This window comes from Monodelphis domestica, chromosome 2 (genome assembly GCF_027887165.1).
Source record: "Monodelphis domestica isolate mMonDom1 chromosome 2, mMonDom1.pri, whole genome shotgun sequence".
Lineage (NCBI taxonomy): Eukaryota > Metazoa > Chordata > Mammalia > Didelphimorphia > Didelphidae > Monodelphis > Monodelphis domestica.
Window position 1 is genome coordinate 478436417 of NC_077228.1, and position 13891 is coordinate 478450307.

Below are 13891 nucleotides of genomic sequence, written 5' to 3' on the forward strand. Positions count from 1 at the left end.
TGCGGGCATTAACATCCTGTCTGGGCAGTGACTGTAGAAAGAGTGAAGGGACCTGGCATGAGGAATAAACCTATATTGCATGACAGCACTGGCATAACCTATAAATGAATATTTACAACCCGGGGAGGGGAGAAGTGGGGGGGGGGAGAATCTGAATCTCAAAAATTATTTCTACTTATAATTGAAAAAAATATTTTTTAAGTTGTGAGCTATTAAAAAAAGAGTAAAGTAACCATCAAAGTTTTGAAATGGTAAAGAGAGATGGAGGGAGACTGAATAAGTGAATGAATGAAAAATTAACCCTATAGGCCCAGCATTGTGCTAAGCACTGGACATACCAATACAAAAGCAAAGACCATCCGAGCTCTCGTGGGGGTTACATTCTAATAGACATAAAAGGGAATGGTGGCTGATGAACTTGGAGACTGAGAAGCCCCAGATAGGCAACTGGAAGCTACAACACAGTTGCCAACAATATCCTACAACTTCCCACCCCTCTCAGGGCCATCCAATTCCCCAGAGACAACCAATAGAGGCAACCCAAGTCATATTATCCTTGGAACCCCCCTCCCCCCAATGCTATAAGATCTCATGATTCCCCAACCTGATGGGACTCTGCAGCCACCTCTACTGGCATTGGACTCCCCCTTGGCACGTCTTTCCTCCATGAAAGCTTTGCTATTTTACCTTGCTTTGGCTTCATTGTCTCTTGGGTTGAACCCCCTGTCAAATGGACAGATAGTGGCCAGGGAGAAGTATTTTGGGGTATAAAGATACTGGGGTGATGAATGACAGAGTTGGTTTAATCCTGATGGTCCCCAACTGGAAAAGGGTGGCATGGAGTGGGGTGGGGTATTGGGGACAGGTGATATTGGGCATGGCTGCAATATGACTGGAGAGTGAAGTGATATGTGGCTAGATGTTTAAAAAACAAAAAAAGATAGACCTAATCAGGCCACCAGGGCCCCAGGGTGAAAGGGTTAAGTCATAAGATAATTTCTTAGAAATAGAGGGGAGGGGTAGGAAGGAGGGAGGGACCACAGATCACAAAATGTCAGAAAATGATTATTAAAATTTTATCTACATGTAATCTGGGGATTTTTTTAAATAAAGAGAATGATAAGGTTATTAGAATTAGAATATGAAGGAAAGTATAGTCTGTGTTTAATCATTTATATAGGAAGGCAAAAACTATCTAGTTTGTCTACTTTTAAGTCAATATCAGCATTTTCTATCTTTTAAAGAATATTTGCAAAAGTGTTATTTCAGTAGCTTAGGGATGTCTCATACCAACTCAATCCCAACTCCTAGATGCAATTTAGGTATGTGTATTGGAACAAGGTAAACTCTCTTCTTGACCTTATCATACTACAAGCTTATAAAGCCTTTATTTTTCCTGCCTTTCACAGATAGCTCCTATAAAAAGTCATCTATAAGAAATTGCTTCTACTTTCTCTCCTTCCACTCATTCGTTTTCTATTTAAGCTTCTGATAACCACTGGAAAAATTTCTAACATCTGGGTAATTTAAACGTTGGAGACATAAAAAAGATTTATCAAGTATGGGTTTGATTCTGGCTCTACTTCTTAAGAAGGAATAGATTTAAGTTGTAAATATGTAGTGGCTGCATACTGAAGTGCTAAGGGACTAAGGGTAAATGACACAGACTGATTTTTTTCACCTTAACCTGCTTTATTGTTGTTGCTCTTCAGTCGTGTCTGATTCTTTGTGACCCCATTTGGGGATTTCTTGGCAGAGATAACTGGAGTCGTTTGCCATTTCCTTCTCCAGCTCACTTTACCATATGAGGAAACTGAGGCAAACAGGGTTAAGTGATTTGCCCAGGTTCACCCAGCTAATAAGTGTCTGGAACCAGATTTGAACTCAGGAAGATGAATCTCCCTGACTTTAGGCCTTCTGTGTCACAGAGTTGTCCTACCTGCCTTACAGTCAACCACATTCTTGCAGGAGGACTCTCTGGGGGCTATGAGAAACAGGACATTTTATCACATCAGTTTCAGAGACTTGTTGGAAAATTCCCAGTGCCCTGAGGACAGATGATTTTTGGATTCTGGATATTCATATTGTCACTTTCCCCGTACTTATGAGACTGAAAAATCCTTAGATTCTTGGCTATGTTGGGTTCTTGCAAGAGAGGTTTGGAAAGGCCATGATCTCAACTGATGGGATGCATTTAGAAAAGCGGAGTTAAACCCCATCAGGGGGGTCTTCAGCAGACAGAACTATCTGAAGTGTGGGGAGGCTGGGGGTTCTGGAGGGAAAAAAATCTGGGATGAATGGGCTCAGGAGACTTGCATACTAGTCTCAGCTCTGCTACCAACCACTGCCGTACTTTGTACTTTGGTTTTCTTATCTGTTAAATGGGGGTTTTTGCCTTATCTATTTTAAGGAGTGTGAAGAAATGAAATGATAATTTTTTTTAAAAATCCTATTCAAATATACTAGGAAAATTATCATTATAGCACAGCCTGAAAGATAAGAAAAGCAGAGCCGTCCTTCCTTCAAATGTATGTGTTTGTGCTTTAGAACCCCTCCAGTTTCCAACTGTGGGATAATTTCTAAGAGATAATGACTGAGTTCCCAGGGCCCCAAGTTTTTCTTTTTTATAAGAATTCCCTTTCATATCTACTCGACAGTTCCCAGATGCTTCTCCTAAAGGATTGATAGCCTTGTATGTGTAGATTCCCTCACTGAAAAAGGTCCTGGCTTTGCAGAATCTGCAAGGAGCAGATCCCCTGGTCAGTAAGGGCTTTGTACTTGGGGTTTCCCTGAATATCCATCCATTCTTCATAATATCTTGGGTGAGAAGGCAGAATTGAGGGTAAGGGGGGGAGGTAGGACAAGACCGTTATAACATTGTTCTCATCACCCCAGTCTCTGGGATAATCTGTTGTACAGGGTGTTAGGAAAAGACTGTCACAAGTGAAAAGGGAGGTGGGGGAAGCAGAGGAAAGATGTCAGTGCATTTGACTGTACCTCTGGTTTTTCCCTTTCCTATGTTTCAGGAAGGGATCTGTTCCCTGGGTCGTGTTTCCCTCCCCAGAACACCAAGACATTTGTCTTCTTCTATTCAAATAAGCCCTGAAACCCCACCTCCTTCCCCAAAGCCCTCCCGATAGAATTTGGACATGGAATTCCAGTAAGCCATACCCTCCCCCTCCCCCCAAATGCATCCAAGCTCCTCTTTAGAGACAATGGGAGATCCTTGCTCAGCTCAGTGCCAGCCCTCTCTCCCTCACTCCCACTTAAACTGCACACTTCTGGAAGGGAGGGATCATTTCCCCTTGCTTGTGTTATTGTAAAATTAGGACTCTGGGCCTTAGATGCCAATAAAGTTTATTAGACTCACTTTGATGGGTAAAAGAAGAGAGGAAGCTTTCCTCCTGCCCCCACACCGGGTGAGTCAAATGCTCATGACAGGAGCCCTAGTCGATCATTTTGCAAATAGCTGCATCCATCCGGCCAGATGACTGGACTTGGAAAGATCTTACTGGCTTTATTGCAACATGCCATTAAGCACATGCCCAACTACTGGTGGGTCAGTGGTGTCATCTTTGCATAGAAAAACCGGTTCTGGATCTTAATGTATGCAAATTGGCACAAAGGATTCTGGATGATGACAGGTGTACACGTTAAGAGTTCTCTGTAGTGTTTAAGGAGAAGGGGTGTGTGTGTGATCCATGGCTTAAAATCCAGAACAGGTCCTGCGCCCCTGGAGACTTGCCCAGACACAGCAAATTCCCCGGGGGCTAAAGCTAGTGCTCATGCTAAAGTCTAAAGTCTGTCGGGGGATGAGTGAACTCTGGGGCTTCAGAGAAAATCTCTCTCAGCAAACCTTTGGGATGTGTAAGTGATTGCTGAATTTGGTGGGGAGAGGAGAATCATAAATGATCATGGCATCCAACACTTCTCCATTGCTTTTCAACTCTTTGGCCTCAGCCCTTCCAATTTCAATTTGTTCCTGATTGTGGCTCTTTCCCGCTATCCCACTACGGGCAAGGCCAGTGGCTCCAGGGGCCATGGCACTGAGTCCACACTGTTTTTTTGCAAAAACCTGGAAGGAGTAGGTGTTGAGTCAACAGCAAGGTTAGAGACAGGGTAACTGGTTCAGTGATAATGCTGTGAATCTCTTCTACAAGGCACCAAGAAGACCCAGAAAATGAGGGTCTAAATTGGTCTTCTCTACTTGGACACTCATTTTCAGAAGTGTCTGTGGGAACTAAATATCTTGAAATGTCTCTGGTGTCCTGCCCCCCTTGTCTCCCTGCCTCCCAGTGAGTTCTCCCCTACAAATGTGTGCCAACCCAAGGGGGTGGGAAGGGAGCGTCTTGGCTCTGTCTCTAGTTCTCCAATTGGAGTAGGAATCCTTGAGTGGACAGTCTCTTAACTCCCTACATTTGCCTCTCCAGTCACCAGGATGTTGTTGGCTTTTGGGTCACTTAGCTACACACACAGCTGATATTGGCCTGAGTCAGTCACTGGGCTGCATGAATGGAAAGGATGGAATGACACTCCCCAGTCCTTACATACCTGGCATCTGGGACATGGACATCATGAGCCCACCGTGAGTCCCCTCTATAAAGAACTGAACTCTTGCAGCCCTCCCAGATTGATAGGGTTTAAAGCTATCCCATGTCCTCTAGGTGTGGACACAGAGCTGGCTATGCAAAGGACTCTTGGACAATCACAGTGTTGTTTCAGTTTTTTACTTTCCCAATATTTTATGTGGTTCTGGCAGAATCCCTAGACTTTAAGGTTGGTGGGTTCTTCCAGGGAACATCTTTCCAGCAGCAGTCATGAGAGTTAGGACCTGGTACCAGGCTTTGAGGACCATGAGATGGGGTGGAGTACATCTACTCTCCTTTGGAGAACAGGTTGCAAATTCCCAGGGCTACCAATGTGAATACCAATAGCAACAATAATGCTTATAATTCACATTTATGAAGTGCTTTAAGGTTGACAAAGAGCTTTCCTAACAACCACCATGCAAAATGATAGAAGGGTAGTACCTGGGACACCATTCCCTCTCTCTCCTTGCTCCCATACAAGTATCATCCCTATTTTCCAGATGAGAAAACGGAGCCTCAGAGAACTGAAATGACTTGCTCATAGCTACAAGCTAGGAAACTTTACAACAGATTAGAACCCAGACCTCCCAATGCCTAATCCAGAGCTCTTTCCAGATCCCTAAAGGTGCCTAAGATTTCGTGAGCCTGGGTTCCAAAGCTGCAGTTAACAGAATGAATGTTTCCCAAGAACCTCTGATGGAACAGTCCCTATTCCACCCCAAGAAATGATCAAATCTACCCATGTTCAAGTCGGGGAGAGCTTATTGTCATTAGACTTGGGCTTTGGGCTCACACATCTTGCTTTATTTAGTATCTCTAAACCCGACGACTCCACTTTGGGGCAGTCACTCCACTCCTCACAAGCAGGATCTGTGGAGTCTAATCAGAGAACAAAGGTCCCAGGCCTGATCCCAGGCAGGAACCTGCAGAGCAGAATGAAGCAAACTACCTGGGAAGGGCTCAGCAGGCACACCATCTCCCCAACCTCCTGGATACGTCTGCCTCGGGGACCAGGTAGCTCCATCTTGGTATCTTCTAGGTTAGGGCAAAGATCTCCCGTGTTTGGAAGAATATGTGACCAGGGGATCAGGGTGCGTGGTTGTTTAATTGAGTCACCCTTCATGACCCCATTTGGGGTTTTCTTGGCAAAGATACTGGAGTGGAATGGCAGCTCATTTTACAGATCAGGAAACTGAGGCAGAGTGGGAAGTGATTTGATCAAGGTCACACAGCTAGTAAATATCTGGGGCCAGATTTGAACTTAGATCAATCTTCCTGATTCCAGGCCCTATTTCTTTACATTTTTCATAGCTGCCTCATCAGGATATGTATGACTAGAAATCAGGATCATAAAATCTTATTTCAGAAGGGACTTTAGAGTACTCAGCCCAAAGTCCCACCTGAAGAAGGAATAGTATCCATCCTCTCGAACACTCATCGTGATGGGGAGCGTATCTAATGGGTAGAACCACCATCTAAGCTGGTATTCTACTAGAAAAGTCAACTTTTTACATTGAGCTGAAGCAAGCTGTCTGTTGATTCTTTTTAAAGATGTGTATTTTATTTTTATTATTGTTTTCATTTTCCATCCTATTCCTCTGTGTTCCTCACGCTATCCCTCTCCTTCGCAGTGAGCTGTCCCTCTTGACAATGCTATTCAAAGAAAGGGTGGGGGGAGCAGGTCCATCGCGCTCGCTCTCCTAGTGATGGTTTCTGTCAGAAGGCCACGTTCCCTAGCCATGTCCACCACCTCTGCAGTGAAGGGATGGAGGTGCGTTTTCTCATCTTCTCTCTGGGGCCGAGCTTCTTCTTCTCAACTACTGCTCTCCAGAGTTACAGAAAATAAATGGAATCTTTCTGTTGTTCAGTTCTGTCTGACTCATCATGGCCCCATTTGAGGTTTTCTTGGCAAAGATAATGAGTCGTTTGCCATTTCCTTTTCCAGCTCGCTTTACAGATGAGGAAACTGAGGCAAACTGGGTAAAGTGACTTGCCCAGGGACACACAGCTAGCATGTGTCTGAATCTGGATTCACTCAGATCTTCCAACTCCAGGCCAGGAGCTCGGTCTGTTGCACCCCCTGCTGCCCTCTTTTCCACGTGACAACAGCCATCGTTGTCTCTCTCACACTCTCCCTCCTCCCCCAGTCTTATCTTCATTAAGCTAAACCTTTTCCTTCCTTGACTTGATTCCTCATGTGATGCCATAGTCAGACCCCTGAACCGCCCTCTCCTGGTGACCCTCCTCTTATTGCTTGAACCAGCTCTGTCTCTGGGGAGCTCCTGGCTACATGCTCTCTTGCTCCCCTCCTCAAAGGAGGATGAATGAACGCCGTACGATGCTGAATACCTCCAGGTAGGTATTAGTGCCATGTAGTACAAGACATGTTATAGGAAGTATTACAATGATGGAAAATCCCAGCAGCACTATCAACCAGCAAGGGGATTTCTAATCTCGGTATCCTCAGTTTTCTCATCCATACAATGGTGATCTGGCCACCACTAGCCCTGTCTATCTCACAGGTTTCTTATGAGGATAAAATGAGATAATGTATGTGAATGAGCTGCTGAGCAGCATCAGGAGGGGGGTCTCCACCCTGGGAGCTCCCCTGTGTTAATTAAATCATGGGACTAAAGGCGGTATTCTTTCAATGAACATTTATTAAGCACCTACTATGTGCCAGACACAATCTTCTGACCTCTAGGATAGGTAATCCCAGTCAGATCAGACTTAAGACAAGTGAGAATCAATTCTATTCTGAAAACCTTCGAGACAAGTAAACTCCATAAACAAGCCTTCCTTTTATCCCTTGCTTCTTAAAAGAAAAAAAAGCCACACTCAGAGGGTTGCTTTTTAATGTAACCTAAATTCCTCATCCTGCACTTTATGCCAATTTCTTCTCTTTGGCTCCCAGCAGAGAGGAGGAACAGTTGCTTACCATTCAATCTCAGGGATGAAATCCCTCTGACTTGGCTAAACGGGTTTTTTGCTAAAAATCTATTTTTCCAACCCTTTCACCAGCTCTGTCTAGCAAACTCCTTTTGAACCCAGAAGCCTGGCAAGGGGCAGACGAATGTGGACTCTCCTGGGCCTTCATGGTTCCTGTGTGCCCTCCTCCTTAGCTCCCAACATGCAGGCTCCGGTTGATCTTCCTTATTGTCCCAACTCTTCTTCATCATCATCCCTACAACTAGACCTGGGCAGACATGGGAGGGGGCAGGGATGGGTCTCCAATAAAAGCCCAGAATGTAAGAGGCATCTGGGGATCATTTAGTCTAAGCTCCCCCGGCCCCTTCTTCCTTTCACAAGGGAGGAAATTCTGGCTCAGCAAATAGTGACTGGCCCAAGATCACAAAGCAAGTTGGATCAGAGCACAATCCTGATGGGGGAAGGCCAGGCCTGGGAAGCAGGATGGAGGGGAGGGGTCTCCCACGCTTTGTTAGATTTCACTTCGGCTCTTAGTGGTTGGCTGGGACCCAAGGATCCTCCTCCGCCGCTCCTGCCCAAATGCCATCCTTCTCCACCTTGTACTTGTCCTCTCGGTCCCTCCTTCTCCACCCTGGGCTTTGGCTCGTGTTTTACTCTAAGAGGGCTTTGGGTTTCCCCTGTGCCAGGACGCTCTCTGTTCTGGGGAAACGCTCCTCAGGCCCGGGCCTGCGAAGTCCCGTGGAAATGGCTTCTGAGTGGAGGTAAAAACTTCTAGGAGAAGGTGCTGGCCTTGCAGGCCTGGTCCTGTCGTGGCGGGAGGTCAGGTTCAACGAATGGGCTCTCGAGGATCCAGCAAGGAAAAGGGCCTCATCTCAGGCAAGAAGGACCAGAGGGTGTGACATCACCGAGTGCTTCCTGGACCGTTGTAAGGTGGTCTGCGAGACGGCCAGTTGCGTGTCTCTGGGACCTTCAGGGTGGCCTGAGAGCTGTCCAGGCCAAGCAGGGATGGCTGTCATCCGCGTCCGGGGCTCATCTGTGTCTGTAGGACCGAACGGGATGGCTGCTTTGGGTCTCTGGGGAGAAAGGCAGACCTCGGCCAACGCATGAAAGAAGCATCTTGAGGTTTACACAGGAATCTTGGGCTGTTGCAGGCTTGCTCTGTTTTACATTTCATGCCAAAGGCAGATCCTTGAGGGATAAAGGCTCTAGTTGACTGGGATAAATGTATGACTTAACCCCCAGCCTGATGGACATCTTTTCTCATATATAACTATTACCCCTCAAATCCATTTTTAGAAATACACCATATACATATCCCCTTGTATTCATTTCAAATAATAGTATGGGGCAGCGAGGTGCCTCCATAGATGAGTCATCCCTGGAGCTGGGAGGTCCTGGGTTCAAATCTGGACTGGGATACTTCTTGGCTGAGTGTCCTTGGGCAAGTCACTTAACCCCCATTGCCTAACCCTTACCACTCTTCTGCCTTGATTGGCTCAAAGATGGAAGGGATGAGTGAGTGAGATCTGCCTCCCCCAGGATAGGATGGCGTCTCTCTTATTTTGTACTCTTTTTGGGCAGAGCACAACACACAAAAGGAACTCGAGCCCTCTGAAATACACACCCAGCTTAATACTCCTTGGACTGGATTGAGTTTTAGTAAGGAAATCAGTGGAGGCATTTGAGGGGTGGGTTCACTGACCCAAGAATCTGGTGGCTAAATGCAGCTGCTCAGCGTTTCCCCTACCCTTCCTTCAGGACAGGACATCAAGGACAAAGGATGGGCTGTTCCATGACTTCTTTCAGTGGGGTCCTGATGAACAGGAAGGCAGGAACGCTGAGCTGACCAGAACACTCCATCTTCCTTTTGAGCAGGCACCGGAGAGCAGGAGGGGAAGATGGGCAAAAGCGCTAGAGGTAGCCGAAGAACGCTTGGCAGCTCCACGTGGCCCAGCTAACAGCTGAGAGAGCATATTCTCACTTGTTTCCCAGCTCTGCATCCATCTGAGTAAATCATAGAAATCCAACCCTCTACCAGAGGCTGTTTGGTCATTCGCAGGACCCTGTGGGTACTTGTCCCTTCATGCATCCACCAGCAGGTCTGACCTTGCAGAGTCACCTTTCAAGATCTCTCCTCCTCAGGCTCCACTGAATAGTCAATCATGGAGACTTACTGGGACAGCCCAAAGCTCTCGGCTCACTGCCCACCCAAGGGCCCTCCTTCCCACCCTGAGCCCTTCTTATGACTGAGACTAGTGGCTAGAGAGGCTGCCTTCAGGAGGCTACTGCATGAGGGTCTGAGAAAAGATAGTCTTCTGGAGAACACTTTTGAAAGTCTCCAGATGTAGCAAAGGGAGAAGAAAGTGAGAAGGGGCAGTCTAAGGTAAGACTTAATGGAGACAGGTTGGTGGCACAGCAAGAGATCTCTTTCCCACTCCAGCCCCAGGATGCTAGCCCTGAAACCTCTAGCCTGGCAGATGGCAGAAGCTGGCTGTAGTGAGTGACCTTACTAAGAACTCCCCAAGAACTCCCTCTATGCAGGTAGAAGTCTTCCCTGGAACCCAACCTGGGGGAAGCATAGGATGTCAAAGCAAAATTGGTTCAGTAGGCTCACACAATAAAAGAAGCAACCAAGCCAATTTAATCCCAGCAAAAGGTATTAGAAACAAATAACTCATATTTCTGTGGTGCTTTAAGGGATCAACAATGAGGGACACCCTCCTTCTGCAGAAGAAAAGATAGTATAGTGTCTGAGCTCTAAGGATTTGGATTCAGGATTCAAGCATTTTCCCAAAAACCACTGTATGTGCGTACCCTTTATCCAGCCATACCACTACCAGATCTATATCCCAAAGAGATTAAAACAATTTTTTTTAAGGAAAAGAACCCATTTTTACAAGAAACATTTATAGCAGCTCTTTTTGTGGTAGCAAAGAACTGGAAATTGAGGAGATGTCCATCAGTTGGGGAATGGATGAATAAATTGTGGTACATGACTGTAATTGAATATAATTGTGCTCATAAGAAATGATGAGAAAACCCTGAAAAGACTTAACATGAGCTGATGCAGAGAGAAATAAGCAGAACCAGGAGAACATTGTGCACAGTTACAGCAGAATAACATAGCTATTCTCAGCAATACCACAATCCAGGACAATGCCAAAGACTCAAGATGATAAAAAAATGCCATTCACCTCCAGAGAAAGAACTGATGGAGACTGACTACAGACCCAAATGTACTATATTTCACTTTTTTTGGAGATATCTTCCACAAAATTACTGGTAAGGAAAAATGTTTTTCATGATTGCACATGTAAAGTCTGTATCAGATTGTTTACTCATGGAGAGAGAGAATTAGGAACTGAAAATTAGAGGAAAATGTTAAAATAAAAACTCAGAATTTTAAAAAACACTCCGTGGTAGACCATACAAATATTTTTTTGAATATCAAATCATCTGTTAGGCTTTTAAATGCTTTCACTACCTGGCTCCTCCTTATCTTTCCAGTATTCTTATACTTTATACCATTCCACATAGTCTACATCCACTAACCCTGACCTCCTGGCCATTCTTAAGTAGGGCTGTTTCTCCCCTCCAGGCATTTGCTCCAGATGTCCTCCATTCCTGGAGCACTCTTCCCTCCTTGTTTCTACCTCCTGGTTTTCCTGACTTCTTTCAACTATAGCTAAAAGCAACTTTCTAAATCTCCCTTGATACTAGTGCTTTCTTCCTATTGTTTCCAATGTATCCTGTGTGTAGCTTGTTTGTACAATTATTTATATACATTGTTTCTCCCATTAGACTGTGAGCTTCTTGAGAACAGGAACTGTCTTTTACCTTTTCTCTGTATCCTCAGCTCTTAGCACAGTGTTTGGCACCTAGGAGGCACTTAATAAATGCTTATCGATTGGGGCAGCAAGTAGTGATAGAGAGCCAGGCCTGGAGTCAGGAGGTCCTGGGTTCAAATATGATCTCAGACACTTCCTAGTTATGTGACCCCTGGCAAGTCACTTAACCCCAAATGCTTTGCCTTTACTGCTCTTCTACAAAGGAAGGTAAGGATTAATTTTTTAAAAATGCTTATTAAAGAACAGACTTTTTATTCTTTGTACTGGTGCCCAGCACAGTATCCGGCATATAGTAAGTGCTTAATAAAAACTTGATGATTGATGAGAAATAGTTCACTGATGAACAAGAGGGAAGAAATAAACCATCAACACTAGTTTACATTCAGTTAAGCCTAGAAATGGATGTTTCTGTACTTACGGGTCTGAGCCGATCTGAAGTTGGGTCTTTGGCACTTGAGTGGCCTTTCATAGCCTCCTGCTCAGCGGATGCAGGGTAGAGAGTATTTGAGAAAGCTATCCATCCCCTACTTCTTAACAGGATTGTTCAAAGGCTGTCAGACCTACCTCTGGGACTTTAAGAAGTGCCAGAAGGCAAAGACAACCATTCTGGGCTCTCAGGAAATTTTATGTAATATCTTACCTTAAATTCTTCTGCCAGAAAAACAACTACTTGATCATATGGGGTTGATGGGGACATGATTGGGGATGTAGCCTCTAAATGATCACCCTAGTATAAATATCAATAATATGGAAATAGGTCTTGATCAATGACACATGTAAAACCCAGTGAAATTGTGTGTCAGCAATGGGAGGGAGATGGGTAGAGGGGAGGGAAAGAATATGAATTTAGAAAAATCTAAATTATTAAATAAAATTTAAAAAAATTCTGGATTGGCTAAAATGACAGCAAAGTAAAGTAATAAATGTTGGAGGGGATGTGGCAAAATTGGGATACTAATGCATTGCTGGTGGAATTGTGAATTGATCCAACCATTCTGGATAGCAATTTGGAAATATGCCCAAAGGGCTTTAAAAGACTGTCTGCCCTTTGATCCAGCCATAGCACTGATGGGTTTAACCCCCCAAAGAGATAATAAGGAAAAAGACCTGTACAAAAATATTTATAGCCACGCTCTTTGTGGTGCCAAAAAATTGGAAAATGAGGGATGCCCTTCCATTGGGGAATGGCTGAACAATTTGTGGTATATGTTGGTGATGGAATACTATCATGCTGAAAGGAATAATGAACTGGAGGAATTCCATGGAGACTGGAACAACCTCCAGGAAGTGATGCAGAGTGAAAGGAGCAGAACCAGAAGAACATTGTACACAGAGACTGACACATTGTGGTACAAGAGAACGTAATGGACTTCTCTTCTAGCAGCAATGCATTGATCCAGGACAATTCAGAGAAAAAATGGTGGAAGTAGAAACATAGCCGAAAAACAATTGCTTGATCACATGGTTTGATGGGGGATATGATTGGGAATGTGACTCTAAGTGATCACCATAATGCAAATATCAATAATATGGAAATTGGTCTTGATTATAAAACCCAGTGGACTTGCTCTTTGGCTATGGGGAGGGTGGGGGTGGAAGAGAGGAGGGAAAGTACATGAATCATGTAACCATGGAAAAATATTCTAAATAAATTAAATAAAATTTTTCAATTAAAAAAATTCTTCTACTGAAGTATAAACCCGCCTAAGGCTGCGTCTCTGTCTTTCATACAATATCCCTTTGCCTTTGCCTTCTCCATTCTAGGTCAAGGATTCCTGACCTCCCTGAAGACAAAATTGAGTCCTTTTATCATTTTGGTGACTATGTTCCAAATTCTTTTCTAGTATATTTGCCCTCTATATTTGGCTTGTTTTTTAAAAAGAACTGAAAAAAATTGGTTTATTTGTTTATTTAATTTGTAAACTTTTAACTTCTGTCTTAGAATCAATTGATTCCAAGGCAGAAAAGCAGCAAGGGCAATTTTGCTTAAGTGACTTGCCCAGGGTCACATAAGCTAGGAAGTGCTGAAGTCAAATTTGAACCACGGACTTCCCACCTCCAGGCCTGACTCTTTATTCAATGGGTCATCTAGCTGCCCCTGTTTGTTTTGACTAATAAATTCTGTTCATCATCAAGGATCTCAATCCCACAAAAGCTGCATGAAATGTTGAAATGGTACTGAAGAAAACAAAGACATACCATGTGCTGGAGGTGACACCATCATGAAGGGATTGATTTTTAAGGAATACAAAGAGTAGAAGATAATCAATGGTCTGGAGAAAAAAAAAATCTTAGGTCTCATTAAAAAAGAAGTGACCTGGGAAATGTTAATAACTATCAGCCACCTTCCCAACAATACAAAAGTTTCATGAGAATAATCTACAAGGAGACCAAATCCTAGATGAAGGTATCAGAAGAGAACAGTATTTGGGTAACTCTGAAAATTTTCAATTCACTCAAATTCCTTAAATTATCAGCTCTATTCTAAAAAATTTTGTTGTTGTTGAATCATGTCTGATTCTTTGT